This window comes from Halichoerus grypus, chromosome 9 (genome assembly GCF_964656455.1).
Source record: "Halichoerus grypus chromosome 9, mHalGry1.hap1.1, whole genome shotgun sequence".
In the NCBI taxonomy this organism is placed as follows: domain Eukaryota; kingdom Metazoa; phylum Chordata; class Mammalia; order Carnivora; family Phocidae; genus Halichoerus; species Halichoerus grypus.
The window spans coordinates 55,796,011-55,810,107 of NC_135720.1; the positions used below are offsets into that span (position 1 = coordinate 55,796,011).

A 14,097-nucleotide genomic window follows, 5' to 3' on the forward strand; every position below is an offset into this window, starting at 1 on the left:
TATACAGTGATATATGTCGATTATTTCTCAATAAAACTGGGGAGAAATCACATCTCCTAAGCAAATCCTTTGGGTTAGGTAAATTTTATCTAACTAAGTATTATAAATCTCTATGGGACCCAAGGGTCACATCGCTAATCCAATTAAAACTGTTCTCCTCTGTCCACTGGAGAAATCAGTATTATTCTCTACAACAGAATCCTGTCCTAACTTAGCAAAGGGCTTTTGTGCTCTAATTTTATTTAAACAGTCTCATGGGGCCCTGTTTCACAGTGATATTTTAATAGAGTTCAGCGGTTCCAATGTATAAAACATTGTACTTTTCTGGAAAAGGAGGGAATGAACATGGGGATGAGATTTACAGGTCAGATGAAGACGATAGGAAACATGTACAGCCTTAGAAAATAAGTTCCAGGATGTAGTGTTGCTATTTTCCCACTTTCTTTCTTTTATTTTTTTTTAACTAGAAGATTGGAATCTACAAATAAGACTATGAAAAATGTGAAATCTGAGTTTTACTCTTATTAAATTTTTGAGTCTAGGTATCTATAACTCATAAAGAGACTCTGAAGTGAGTGCAATAGAGATCAACAACGATAATTTCAAGTAACACCCATGAAGAAGTGCTCAGGGAGTGAGGAATTATTTAGTGTGAAATAGAGAAGATTGGGGAATAATTTAAACATTGTTCAAAGATATGAAGAAAAATTATTCATCTCCTTCCTATTGAGAGCTAACAGCAGGAAATGGGCTTTTGCTGCTATCTGAGGAATTCATGTTATTATAGAAAATAGTTTCCTCAGGCAAAAGTTTTTAGGTATTTTTTTCAGGAATGCATTATTGAAAGAGGTTTGTGGATCTCTTTTTCTGAAGGTCTTTACACACAAAATGTTTTCTCATTAGTTTTGGGGGTTTTTTTAGAGCTAATTCTATAAAAGAGGTAGGGATGAAAATGATAGCATTTCTTGAATTCTTAAAACCTAAAAATGGAGTCTGTATCTTTTTTTTTCTATGAAATGATTGTGATAAAGATGAGAATAAATTTATTAAAATATATCATATTTTCAGTGCTTCATCTTTTGATGCAGAATATTTGCATGTATCTGTGTACGCAGAAACCTATGTGTTAGATATGCACATATGATATTTAAAATGATTAAATTGTATAAATAAAAGCTGCTCTAGAAAAACCATGTGACACATTGTGTGATAAAATTTGACCTTGCAAATATAAGTACCCACACCTCAAATATAATGAAGGCACTTTATTGTCAAAATAAACATTGATTTATGCTGTTCTGAAATGTTCTCCTCAGGGGGCCTGGCAGCCCCCTGTCCATTCTCTGCACACATGCTCCACCTTGGGAATCGCTGCTCTGTGACATTCTCAGCAAAAGGTGTGGGAATATTCTCAGAGCCAGTCCAGGTGTGGTCCATGACTAGAGCTGTCTCCTGACTCACACTGCTGGATTAAGGTGATGACTCACAAGTTAAGTGTCTTTGGCAGCTTTCCAAAAGCTATCATTTGCTTTTGAGGAGGACATTTTCTTTTCCCCCACAGCTGTGGGATAATACTTTTTAAAAATCATATGTTTACTTTTTAGCACCATACATCACCCAAGACCAAGGACTTTCTTTCCAATTTCAAAGACATTTAAATCTCATTGATTAGGACCGCTAATATTATAAATTGAAAGCTTATAATTTGGAAAAGGGGGCTGATTGAGAATTATTTTTACTTAGCAAATCTTTCCCAAATCGTTCTAAATTGCATCTTGAGCTAAACTGCAGGAGGAATGTTTAGAATACTTAGGTGAATGGGTGATTTTGAAACACTTTTAGAAACACCCACATGTTTACAATTTACATGCCATCTGGAAAGCATGTATTTGCTTTAGACCACGTTCCTTAGCAGCTGTACAGGAGCTCATTAGTCTAGTTGGGAATATCGTAGTTAAAACTAACACAATTGCATTCATTTTAACATCATACCACAATTTTTCCCCATTTAGTCCTGATTGATTTTTTCAATCTTGGCCTAAATGGGTAAGGTTTCATCTTTTTTTTTTTTTTTTTTTTTGCTGTCATAAAATCAATATAAGTGGATTGCTAAATTTGGCCAGTCTTTAAAGGGTCATAGAGAGAACTCTTTTCATACACATTATTTCCTGAAATGCCCACCTGCACTGTAATTCTAGTCAAAAGATTTTGTTTAAATATCATTTTCTGATCACATTTATTGAGCATATACTGCATCTGAGACATTGTGCTTAATTATGGGGGGACTAAGGGATTTAAGGTAGACATCTCATTGACCCTACTGAGCTTAATAAGAGGTATAGCTAATGAAAGCTGAAATAAAGATAATCAAACATCTAATAGAGCATGGAAGGTGCTGTTGTGGAAGAAGTACTGGTTGGTGTGGATTCAAAGAAAGACTTCAAAGATGAAGGGAAGTGTGCAGAGAAACTGTACATGATTGATGACAGGTGTGGATGGGAAAGAGTCTACTAAGCCAGAGGAACAGTCTGTGCTAAAGTCCAGTGCCTTTGGAGGATTGAAGGTACATGAGGCGGCTGGACTGTTGCATGGCAGGGGAGAGTATCAAGAAAGGAAGTTGGAGAATTAATCAGGGGTTATATCCCAAAGGACCATATCGGCCCTATTAAGAAAATCATATTGGGGTGCCTGGGTGGCTCAGTCGTTAAGCATCTGCCTTCGGCTCAGGCCATGATCTCGGGGTCCTGGGATCCAGCCCTGCATTGGGCTCCCTGCTCCACGGGAAGCCTGCTTCTCTCTCTCCTGCTCCCCCTGCTGTGATCCCTCTCCCCCTGTGTCTCTCTCTCTGTCAAACAAATAAATAAAATCTTTGAAAAGAAAATCATATTTTATCCTGTAAGTAATGAGGAAACCTTGAAATGTTTGAGAGAGAGTAAACATAATCAGATTTATTTATTTTTAATTTTTTAAAGATTGTATCTAGTATGTGAGAAATTAATTGGACAGAATAAGAATGGACTAGAAAATATCAATAAGGAGACCATTGCAATAATCTATGCAGTCTTGGTACATCCAAATAATAACCTAGAATAATACCAATATGCTGGAGAGAAGGGGAAAGGAAGTGAATGGGGTTTGTTGATAGGATAGGGTAATGATAAGATAATTTCAGTTTTGAACATATTTAATTTTATGTATGAACAGGAAATTCAAAGATGTGTGTGTGTGTGTGTGTGTGTGTGTATAGAGAGAGAGAGAGAGAGAGAAAGTTTGCTCTTCAGATGTGTGTATAAAGCTCAAGAGAGAAAAATGTGCTGATGATCCAGATCTTGAAGCCATCAGCCTAACAGTCATCACTGAAACCATAGAGTAGAATGAGTCTACCCAGGGAGGAGTGGAGCACCACAGGGCAGACCCTAAGGGATGTTCAAATATCCGAGAGAAGAGACTTCTACACTTTATCCTTTAACTACATACATATAATTCATTCCTCAGCCAATAGTTTCATGTCTGTGGCTTGAGAAGTGAACAACTTATAAGAAAGTGGAAACTGTGTAGAAACATCTTTTTTTCTTTCAAGAAATTTTATTAAGATGGGGTTGAAGGCATTATCAAGTTGGAGAGATATTTTTTAAATGGGAGAGACTTGAGCCATTTTTAATATTGATAGGAAAGCAGGATTATCTTCTCAGTGGTAAGGAGAAAAGAGACTTTCATCTCAGCAGGAGCGATGTAGGAAAGAATGGGGGCAGAAAATTTGCTCTTCAGATGTGTATATAAAGCTCAAGAGAGAAAAATGTGCTGATGATCCAGATCTCGAAGCCATCAGCCTAACAGTCATCACTGAAACCATAGAGTAGAATGATTCTACCCAGGGAGGAGCAGAACACCACAGGGCAGACCCTAAGAAAGCATGGAGGCTAGTGAATATCTCCTTCTCTAAACTTCCTCTTCCATGGCATATTTGGCATATAACATAATTTAGCTTTTCTAACGTATTCTTTAACTTTATTTCATGTATTAGTCTTGAGTAAGTTGCTGCTATAGTGCCTTGAAAGTGGGCACAGTTTATATTATTCCCAATTGTGAGGTTAGAGATGTTGCTCAGGATCATCCCTCAAATGAGTCCTGAGAATCTTAGGACAAAGTATTCAACTATTTTTCTTTCTTATAGAAGGAATACTAACAGATCATGAAAATGCAATGTCAACCAAAATCTCTCTGCCCTTTTTTCCCCCCTGAAATACAGGTTACCTGGATACTCTGAGGGGAAATGAGAAATGCCCTCTAACCTATGATTAAAATAAACTTGCTTCCTTTCTCTTTAGATATATAGATAAGTAGATTAGAGAGAGATAAAGATAAATAGATTAGAGAGAGATTGGCCTTTTTATCCTAAATAAGGAAAAGAAAGGTTTATTCTCCTTCATTAGAAGTCCGTGCAATGAGCACTGGGTGTTACGTGCAAACAATGAATCATGGAACACTACATCAAAAACTAATGAAGTATTGTGTGGTGACTAACATAACATAACAATAATTAAAAAAAAGAAGCCCATTTTATAACTTGTGTGAAGACTGAACAAGGTCCCAGTGTTCCTTCTTTCATTAGTGTTTTCTGGTCTAGCTCACAAATAACCTGTTGGGCAGCTGTGGGCAACCCCCAAGTTATCTGACCAACATATGTGAAAGCAAGGCCAGCTCTGAGGCTCAGGACATTTCTTATTAGGGGCAATTCCCCACCTTAAAGGAGGCACTGAAGCAGCTGGGTATTATTTGGACAAGGCACTGACCAGTGAACAGTGACGCCTATTGACCTGTGTCTCACAATAGTAGCCTAACATTTCCACTTCCATACAAATAGAAGAATTTAGACCAGTCATGACCCAAGCAGCCATGTATCCTCAGGTTTGGCAGATATTTTTCAGTGATGTTAAGATGGTGATGAACTTTTTTTTTTTTTTAAGATTTTATTTATTTATTTGACAGAGAGAGACATAGCGAGGGAGGGAACACAAACAGGGGGAGTGGGAGAGGGAGAAGCAGGCTTCCCCCCGAGCAGGGAGCCCGATGCAGGGCTCGATCCCAGGACCCTGGGACCATGACCTGAGCCCAAGGCAGACGTTTAACCTACTGAGTCATCCAGGTGCCCCAAGACGGTGATGAACTTATAAATATATCATTTGTTGACTGATTTCTAAAACATTTTTAAGATCTGGTGGGACATCCTTCCTGTTAGTAGTTAAATGTCAAATTCAGAATCATACATCCAGAGTTAAGAGATACACCAGGTTCCACTGTTGAAATATGCCAATGTTTTTGATTTGTTTTTCCTTTAAGGGGATAATACAGTCAAATGTTATACAATGAAAAACTTCAAAACCTCTCTGAATAGAGCATGTCAACTATTTTTTCTCCGGCCTGCCCTTCTATGTAAGCATCATGGGTGACAGGATTCTGTATTTCACTTACGTCCCTAGGTTTTGTTGTTTTATACCCTCTTTTTCAAAGATTACATCTTTTAAACAAATGTCCCTGGAATGGAGTCCACAGTCTTAGTCATTGTCTTCCCTGCTAGACCTGCACTCCTTCTCCTTCCCCTGGCCACCTAAGGTACAAATGCTTAACACACACTGTTTCTCTACTTCAGGTTTTCTCTTCCATAAATAATCAGCTGGTATTTGAGTTTTCTTTATGACATTTAAGAGAGAATAGAAAGAGAAAGGTAGCTTGAGAAAAGTTGCATTTATTTACCAAATGGATTTGGTTTCCCAAATACCCCTTTTTATAGTAAAGTTCAACTATTGGAGATCGATGTGCTGTGTGTGCCCATGAATCAGCGGGCACGCAGACGAATCAGCGGGCACGCAGACGGGCTGCTGTGTGTGTGGAATGTGCCTCCAGGTGTGATTTGACAGCTTGTATTTGCTTACTAGCCATCCCACAGCACGGAGATGCTTGGGTCTGGAATAAGAGTTGTTTATAGACATTGTGGAAGTTGTCCATTGGCACTGAGCATGTAAACTTTTAGAATTGTGCAGAGCCTGGTTATATGAGACATTATTCAGAAAATTTTTCACTAGAACATAACAATTTCTCTGAGCCTTCTTCAACAAAACTATTTTTCTTCTCATTTTCTCCCATGTCTAAATGTAGTGAAACTCAGAGTGAGTCAAAATCACACGAATACTTTCTTGCCCATTTGTAGGACTGTATTTCACTCTTCCAGTAGAGCATGTTTTCCCTTTTCCTTAAAATCTTTAAGGAAATTGATCCCATAATGATCTTATTATCTGATTCTTATGACTAGTACTTGATTTATTCACAGACATTGGTGGGACACATGCAATGATTCATTTAACAGAGGATTCTCACTGTATGTTTTCTTTTATCTATTTATTTCTTTTTGTCCTGCTCTCAGTGGAAATTGAACAATTGCTGGTGTCCAACCCCAAAATACTGTTTCACACACTAATATGAGTTTAGAGAAAATTGAATAATGAAGTATTGTAGATTGCCCTAGGTGTTCAAAACTGCTCTCATACATCATAGTGGGCTGTTCTAGTGAACTAGTCTTCCAGCATTTCATTATTTTATCAGAAGACCATGTGACTCTTGATCTCAAGGTTGTGAGTTTGAGCCCCACACTGGGTATAAAGATTACTTAAATAAACTTAAAAAAATTTTTTTTAAATCCTGTGTGGATCTATAAACAATTTATCACAATATAATTTACATTTATCTCCTAGTTACTCCTTTTAGTACCACAATACAGTAGGTTTTTTCTTAAATTTTCTTATACTTTTACCTACCTATTTTCAATATCCATTTTATTTTTTCCCTGGCCAAATGAAATTTCACTCTTGTTAGAATAAAAGTGTTTGAGAATTGTGCTCTTGTGCCCTGATAAAATACATAGCATTTCAATTTCAGTCCTTTTGTTTAGGTAGTAAAAAGCTACTCAAACAGTGTATAAACCCTGAAATATCATTATAAATCTTGATGGCACCAGAAAAAAAAAAATGGAAATAAGCACTGTTGTTGTTTTTTTTTAGGTAATTCACATTTTTAAAAAAATTTTATTATGTTATGTTAATCACCATAAAATACATCATTAGTTTTTGATGTAGTGTTCCATGATTCATTGTTTGCGTATAACACCCAGTGCTCCATTCAGTACGAGCCCTCTTTAATACCCATCACCAGGCTAACTCATCCCCCCATCTCCTCCCCTCTAGAACCCTCACTTTGTTTGATTTCTAGTTAAATAAATTTGGATGTCCTGAGTTTCAAATTCATTTTTTAAAAAATCCATTCATTCATTCATTCCTTTTACAGCTCTAAGAGTTTCCAGTTAAGCATCCAGGTTAGTGGCAGCAGGTCCCTGGTCCTGCTGTTCTCTCCAACGTCTGTCGTGTCCCAGTCATTCTTCTACCCCCTCCTGTTTGGTTCCAATCACTAGTCTTCAACTGAAATGGCTCTCGTTCACTCTATTTGGCTAACTACATTGTCAAATTTTAGACTTCAACTTACTTGATTCTTAGCAGTTGTCCCCATTGTTTCTCCTTCTACTTTGAAACACGCAAGTCCCTGGGCTTTTCCTCCTCTCTGTCTGACAATTCCTTCTAAGTGTCCTTAGCAGCTTTCATTGAACTTTAAATCTTGGCTTTTTTCAAGTCTCTGTCCTAAGCTTTTGTTCTCTTTTCTGTACTCTCTCCCTACAGATCTCAGCTAGAACTACTGGCTTCATTTATCATCTATGGCTGATAATTCTGAAATTTAAAATCTTTATCCCAGAGCTTTTAAAATTATCTGCAGCACATATATCCAACTGGATATATCATAGGCACTGAAAATTCAACATGTTCCAAACTGAACACATGATTCTTTCTCATCTCTATCCATCCCCCACCAAAAAGGTTTATCCTTCTCCATGGTAATGAATGGGTCCAAATTCCATCAGAAATCTCAGTCATCCTTGATTTCTTCATCTCCCTTCTTAGCTAATCAATCACCAAGTTATTTCAATTCTACCTCTAAAATACAGTAGTCCCCCCCCCTTCACCTTATCCACAAGGGATACATTCTAAGACCTGCAGGGAATGCCTGAAACCATGGATAGTACTGAGCCCTATATATATACTGTGTTTTTTCCTATATATATGTACTTGTGATAAAGTTTAATTTATATATTAGGCACAGGAAGAGATTAATAACAATAATAGAACAATTATAAAAATATGCTATGATCAAAGTTATGTGAATGTGGTGTCTCTCTCTCAAAATATCTTACTGTACTGCACTCACCCTTCTTGTGATGATGCAAGATGATAAAATGCCTACGTGATGAGATGAAGGGAGATGAGTGATGTAGGTATTGTGATGTAGCGTTAGGCTTCAAATGACCTTCTGACTGTACATCAGAAGGAGGAATCTGCTTCCTGACCACAGTTGACCTCGTGTCACTAAAACTACAGAGAGCAAAAGTGCAGATGGGGTGGGGGGTACTTTATATCCAATTCAGGCTACGTCTTTCCATTTCCAGAGTCACTGCTGTGTCCTGAGCCACCATGATATCCAGCGTGGAATAGTGCCATACCCTTATAACTAACATTCTTGATCTTCTTTAATTGGTTCTTTGCACTGATGGTGCAAAGTGGATTGGATCTTTGCACAAGATGGTGACAACTTTAAGCCCAGGTAACACTCTAGGCAGTGTTGTCTAAGAGTGATGCATTAGGAAAAGAAAAAGCTTACCCACACTTACCCCTTAATGGCTGCTTTAGTAACTTACGAGGAGTAAAATTACCTTCTTTAGTGTCACTAAAACTACAGAAAGCAAAAGTGCAGATGGGGTGGGGGGTACTTTATATTCAATTCAGTCTACGTCTTTCAGTCCCCGTCCCCCCAGTGGGGGGGGGGACTACTGTATCTTCTACTGTAATCTTCTTTAATTGGTTCTTTGCACTGATGGTGCAAAGACTGATTTCCTTTATAACAAGCCTATCTAATCTTACTCCTATGCTTAAAAAGTTGTTCAGTGTCTGCCCAGTATTTAATTTGGCTTTCAAGGCCATATAAGTTCTGGTCCCTACCTGCCTCTCCAGTTTTGCCTCATGTTATGCTTTATCATACTTATTCCTACAATACTGCCTTTGCTTCAGTTCTCTCAATATGGCATGCTACTTCCAGGGCCTTCTTATGTGCTGTTCTCTTTGTCTATATGATTTCCTTTCTCTTATTCTTTAATAATTTTCAGAGCCCAATTATTACCTTCTCATAACACTCCCTAGTAATGCAGATTAAATCACGTGCCTTGTTAAATACTCTGGTTAGATCTTGTTATGGATTGAATGTTAGTGTCTTCTCAAAATTCATATGTTGAAATCTTATCCCCCCAGTATGGCTGTTTTTGGAGATGGGACCTCTAAGAAAGTAACTCAAGATTAACTTGGGTCATAAGTATGGGGCTCTGATCTCTCAGGATTAGTCCTTAAAGAAGAGACACTGACATAGTATGCTCAGGTGCTTGTTCTCGTGCTCATTCTCACTCTCCTTGAAAACATACTAAGGCCATGTGAGGATATAGTGAGCAGGGGGCCATCTGCAAGCCAAAAAGAGTGCTCCCACCAGATATCAATCCTGTTGAACCTTGATCTGGGACTTCTAGTCTGCAGAACTGTGAGAAAATGGATTTCTGTTGTTTAAGCCCCCTCGTCTCTGGTATTTTGTTATGACAGCTTGAGGAGACTAATACAGACTATACTTACTCATTATGGCATTCATTGTGACTCTAAATAACAAATTATTAAGTCAGTCAATTTATACTGACTTATAAACATTATAATATTTTATAATAAATGTAAAATTATTGGCAGTCCCTAAATACTGTAACTTGAAGTTATGGCAGCTTGAAACTATTGCTTATCTACCTAATCTGCCTGGAAAATATCCTCCCTCTCCCTTCTATCTAATTGACAAACTCAAATTTTAAGTCACTGTTTCTTAACTTCAGGACATTTGGATAAGTTTCAGGATATGTAGAAACCATTTAAATTATATGCTCCTTTTGTATAAATGCAATAATATGTGTTTTTATAAGATAGAGTAAGAGAAAGTTTGGAAGGTATATGCAATAATTTGGGAATCTGAAAAATAAAGTTAAGGAAGAGGTAATTTTACTCCTCGTAAGTTACTAAAGCAGCCATTAAGGGGTAAGTGTGGGTAAGCTCTTTCTTTTCCTAATGCATCACTCTTAGACAACACTGCCTAGAGTGTTACCTGGGCTTAAAGTTGTCACCATCTGCCTTCTCCCATTTTCTACACTCTATTTATTGCCTCGTCTCTTTTTGCCCTTGTAATGCTAAATATTTCAAGGTTCAACTTAGCCATTCATTGCCTTAAGCTCTTCAGAGTAGTAAAAGTTCAGTATTAATCAAATAAATAAATTTCTAACTCTGAAGCTAGAAGCTGAATGACAGTTATACTGCTAACCAGAAATTTTTAGTCAGTGGTAAAATATTGAATGATTCAAGTAGAAAGACATATATCAAAACTATCATTAGAGCTGTTAGATTTAAAATATAGTTATTTAATATCAAAGACTATTCAAATGCATGCTTAACAGAAAAATTTACAATGATTTGACTTCTCCAGCTAAAGGAGTTGTTCAAATTTATAAGATTTTTTTTAACTTGCCATATTTTGCTGAGTTAATACCTTTAGATTATAAAGTTGAGGTAACACATATTACTATAAAATATGGTTAATGCATGTACAGATTTAAAATGAGTTAACTGAACTAAATATATTCTGACTATTATTCACTTCAAATACATAATCATTTAAGGTAATGGATGCCTAGACATAGAAATATATTAGGCATGGAGAAAAGCCAAGCCACCCATATTATATAAACAAAGACTTTTATTTCCTATAGCAGAAACTTCCAGCACCTATCAGGTACCTATTTTCCCCTTCTCCTTAAGAGAACAGTGCCTTTATTGGGGTTAGAAAGGTGCCTAACTAAACACTCCATTTTCTCATCTCTCCTGCAGGTGGTGGTAACTAATGAGACATAAACAAGGAGTTACTGGGCAGAATTTTTAGAGCACTCATTTAAAGGGAGCTGAGTCATCTGGGAGAGTGCCCCCATTTTACCCTTCATTCTTTTTCCTTATTTCTGTTTGGAACTTGAAAGTGGTACCTGAGTCTTCAGCATCTTGCCACATCGAGGCAGCCTTGGGAATGGAAGCCTCATACTAATGATGGATATATAGAAAAGCAGTGAAGGATCCTGGGGTAATGGTGACATTGCACAGTCCTCAGAATGGACCTCTGCCTTCAGACCTCTCTAAGAGCAAAAAACAAGATCTTTTTAAGCTGTTATTATTCCAGATTTTTGTTGCCAGCAACCAAATACACCTTATAAGTGATACATTCTCCAATTAGGAATACTGCATAATCAGGGGCACCTGGATGACTCAGTAGGTTAAACGTCTGCCTTGGGCTCAGATCATGATCCCAGGATCCTGGGATCGAGTCCACATCAGGCTCCTTGCTCAGCAGGAAGCCTGCTTCTCCCTCTGCCTGCCGCTCCCCTAGCTTGTGCTCTCTCTCCTTCTTTGTCAAATAAATAAACTCTTTAAAAAAAAGGGGGGGGGGGCGCCTGGGTGGCTCAGATGGTTAAGCGTCTGCCTTCGGCTCAGGTCACGATCCCAGGGTCCTGGGATCAAGCCCTGCATCAGGCTCCCTGCTAGGCGGGGAGCCTGCTTCTCCCTCTGCCGCTGCCTCTCTCTATCTCTCTCTCTCTGACTCTCATGAATAAATAAATAAAACAAAAAAAAAAGGGGGGGGGAGGACTGCGTAATTAAAAAAATAACATTGGTAGTCAAGATATTGGTGAATGGTGGCTGCCTAAATCTTAATCTTTTGCTAATCTTCCCCTAAACCCTACAAATAAATAAGAAAAAGTAAATTCATACTTTTCCATGACTCCATCATGATTAGAAGTCAGAGAACATTTTCTTTAACTATGAAAATAAAAAATTTCTACTCAAGATTTTCTTGAGCTCTTGCTGAAGCCTTTGCACAGTAAGCTAAAATCCTCCCCTCAAGAAAAAATCCACCCCAAGTGTGAAAGTTGTAAACAAGATCCTGTAGATGAAGATAGTGACTGTTGCAAAGGGACTTCAGATGTGAGACTTGAGGAAGCAGTGTAAGTAAAGCAACACTTCATGGGGCTAGAATGGTAAAAAGGAAGACAGGAGTGGCATTTTGTGACTGAATGTTGAAAAGGAAGCAAGCGGAGAAAATTTAGGATTCTGAAAAATGAAAGAAACCAAATTCTTTCCCCAGCAACCTCCCCAAGACACTGTCCATTAAAGAAACTACATTTAGCCACACTCACAAAGAAAGTTCCCAAATTGGAATCTTTTTCTTTCACCCCCAGACTTCAACCCTATTCATGAAGGACAGAGATGTAGCAACATGTATCTATACAAAGCTACTATGAGGGGAAGCCAGAAAATAAAAACCACATCTCCTCACAAATTATATATTCAAAAATCCCCTCTAACATAGCATTCCAAACTGAATCACATATCTTCAAACCAACATTTGGGTACCTGTAAAATAAATAAGTAAGTAAGTAAGTAAATAAATAAATAAAAGCAAACAAACAAATGGAAAAATCTTTAACCAGAAATAAAAAACCTAAGAACAGAAATGTACCAAAAAAATGAGAGTTGGTGGAATTCAGGAGAGACTTAGAAGATAAAAATATTTTTAGAACTAGACTAAATTAAAGGGAATATAGATTAAAATAAAAATTTAGTAAGGGGCAGTCAAGCAAAGTGGGGAAATAACCAAGAGAATAGGAATGGTAATGAGTTAAAGAAAATTTTAAAAGCCAGAGAGAAAGTAATTGAAATAGAATACAGGCAAAGAAAATCTTAACTGAGTCTCTAAAAAAGATAAAGCAATGGAACCCAAATTGATATTTAAGACTAGAATCCAAGAAAACTCTACAGAAAAAAAGAAGCCCTGTATTGACTTATTGAAATAAGAATATTTGGTAAAATTGAAAATTGGTCTGGGACAATAACTTGTACTCTGTTCCATCAGTCTGTTAATTCATTCTTCTGTCAGTATCACAAAATCTTAATTCCTGTATCTTTATAATAAGTATTAAGATCTGGTAATATGACTACTTTGTATAGTTCTTCATTATCTTTGCCATTTTATGGCCTTGGCATTCCCTATAGTTTTTTCAGTTGGCCTTTCAATTTCCATAGTAAAACTTGTTGGAGTTTTATCGGGATCTCATATCTATACACTGCTTTGGTGAGAATGAACACATAATATGGAGCTTTCCAAACCACAAATATGGTATATTCCTTTAATTCCTCCCAATAATTTTCAGTGAATCACATTTGCTTTAATTTCTATGTTTTAAAAATAAACATGTAAGGAGACTTTAAGTACTTTTTAAAATGAAATAGATTGAGGGGCTGTGAGTATGTAACGATAAGAGTGTATATGAAAATCAGTGAGAACAAAGTGAGTATTTTCATGATCCATTTCTTCCTTGAGTGTAAAATTCAAGAATTTTAAACATGAGCATCAAAAATGTAACTTTTTTCAACCTAAATTTAAGTACACTTCATATATATTTTAATTTCTAATACCAAACATGATAAAATACATAAAAATCCTATGTTGAAATTTATCAGTAGTCCTTTCTTTTGTTATATAATTAAAATAATGTTCTATTGCATTGTAAAATGCAACATGTCAAAATTTGTCTTCTTATGTTATATTTTTTTATTTCTTTTTAAGATTTTATTTATTTGAGAGAAAGAGAGAGTGCACAAAGACAGTAGTGAAGAAGAGGGGCAGAGGGAGAGTGAGAAGCAGACTCCCCACTGAGCAGGGAGCCCAGCTTGGGCTCTAATCCCAGGACCCTGGGATCATGACCTGAACAGACACTTAACTGACTGAGCCACCCAGGCACCCCTTATGTTATAAATATTTTAAGAATTATAACAGTTTCCTAGGGCTGCCCTAACAAAATAACATAAACTAGGGAGCCTAATA

At 37.0% G+C, this 14,097-nt stretch overlaps 1 long non-coding RNA gene across 3 annotated transcripts in view; it reads left to right on the top strand.

The window, feature by feature from the left end:
- The window catches only part of LOC144378968 (uncharacterized), a 489,245-nt gene that overhangs the window by 394,849 nt on the left and 80,299 nt on the right, over positions 1 to 14,097 (top strand). The window lies entirely within an intron of this gene.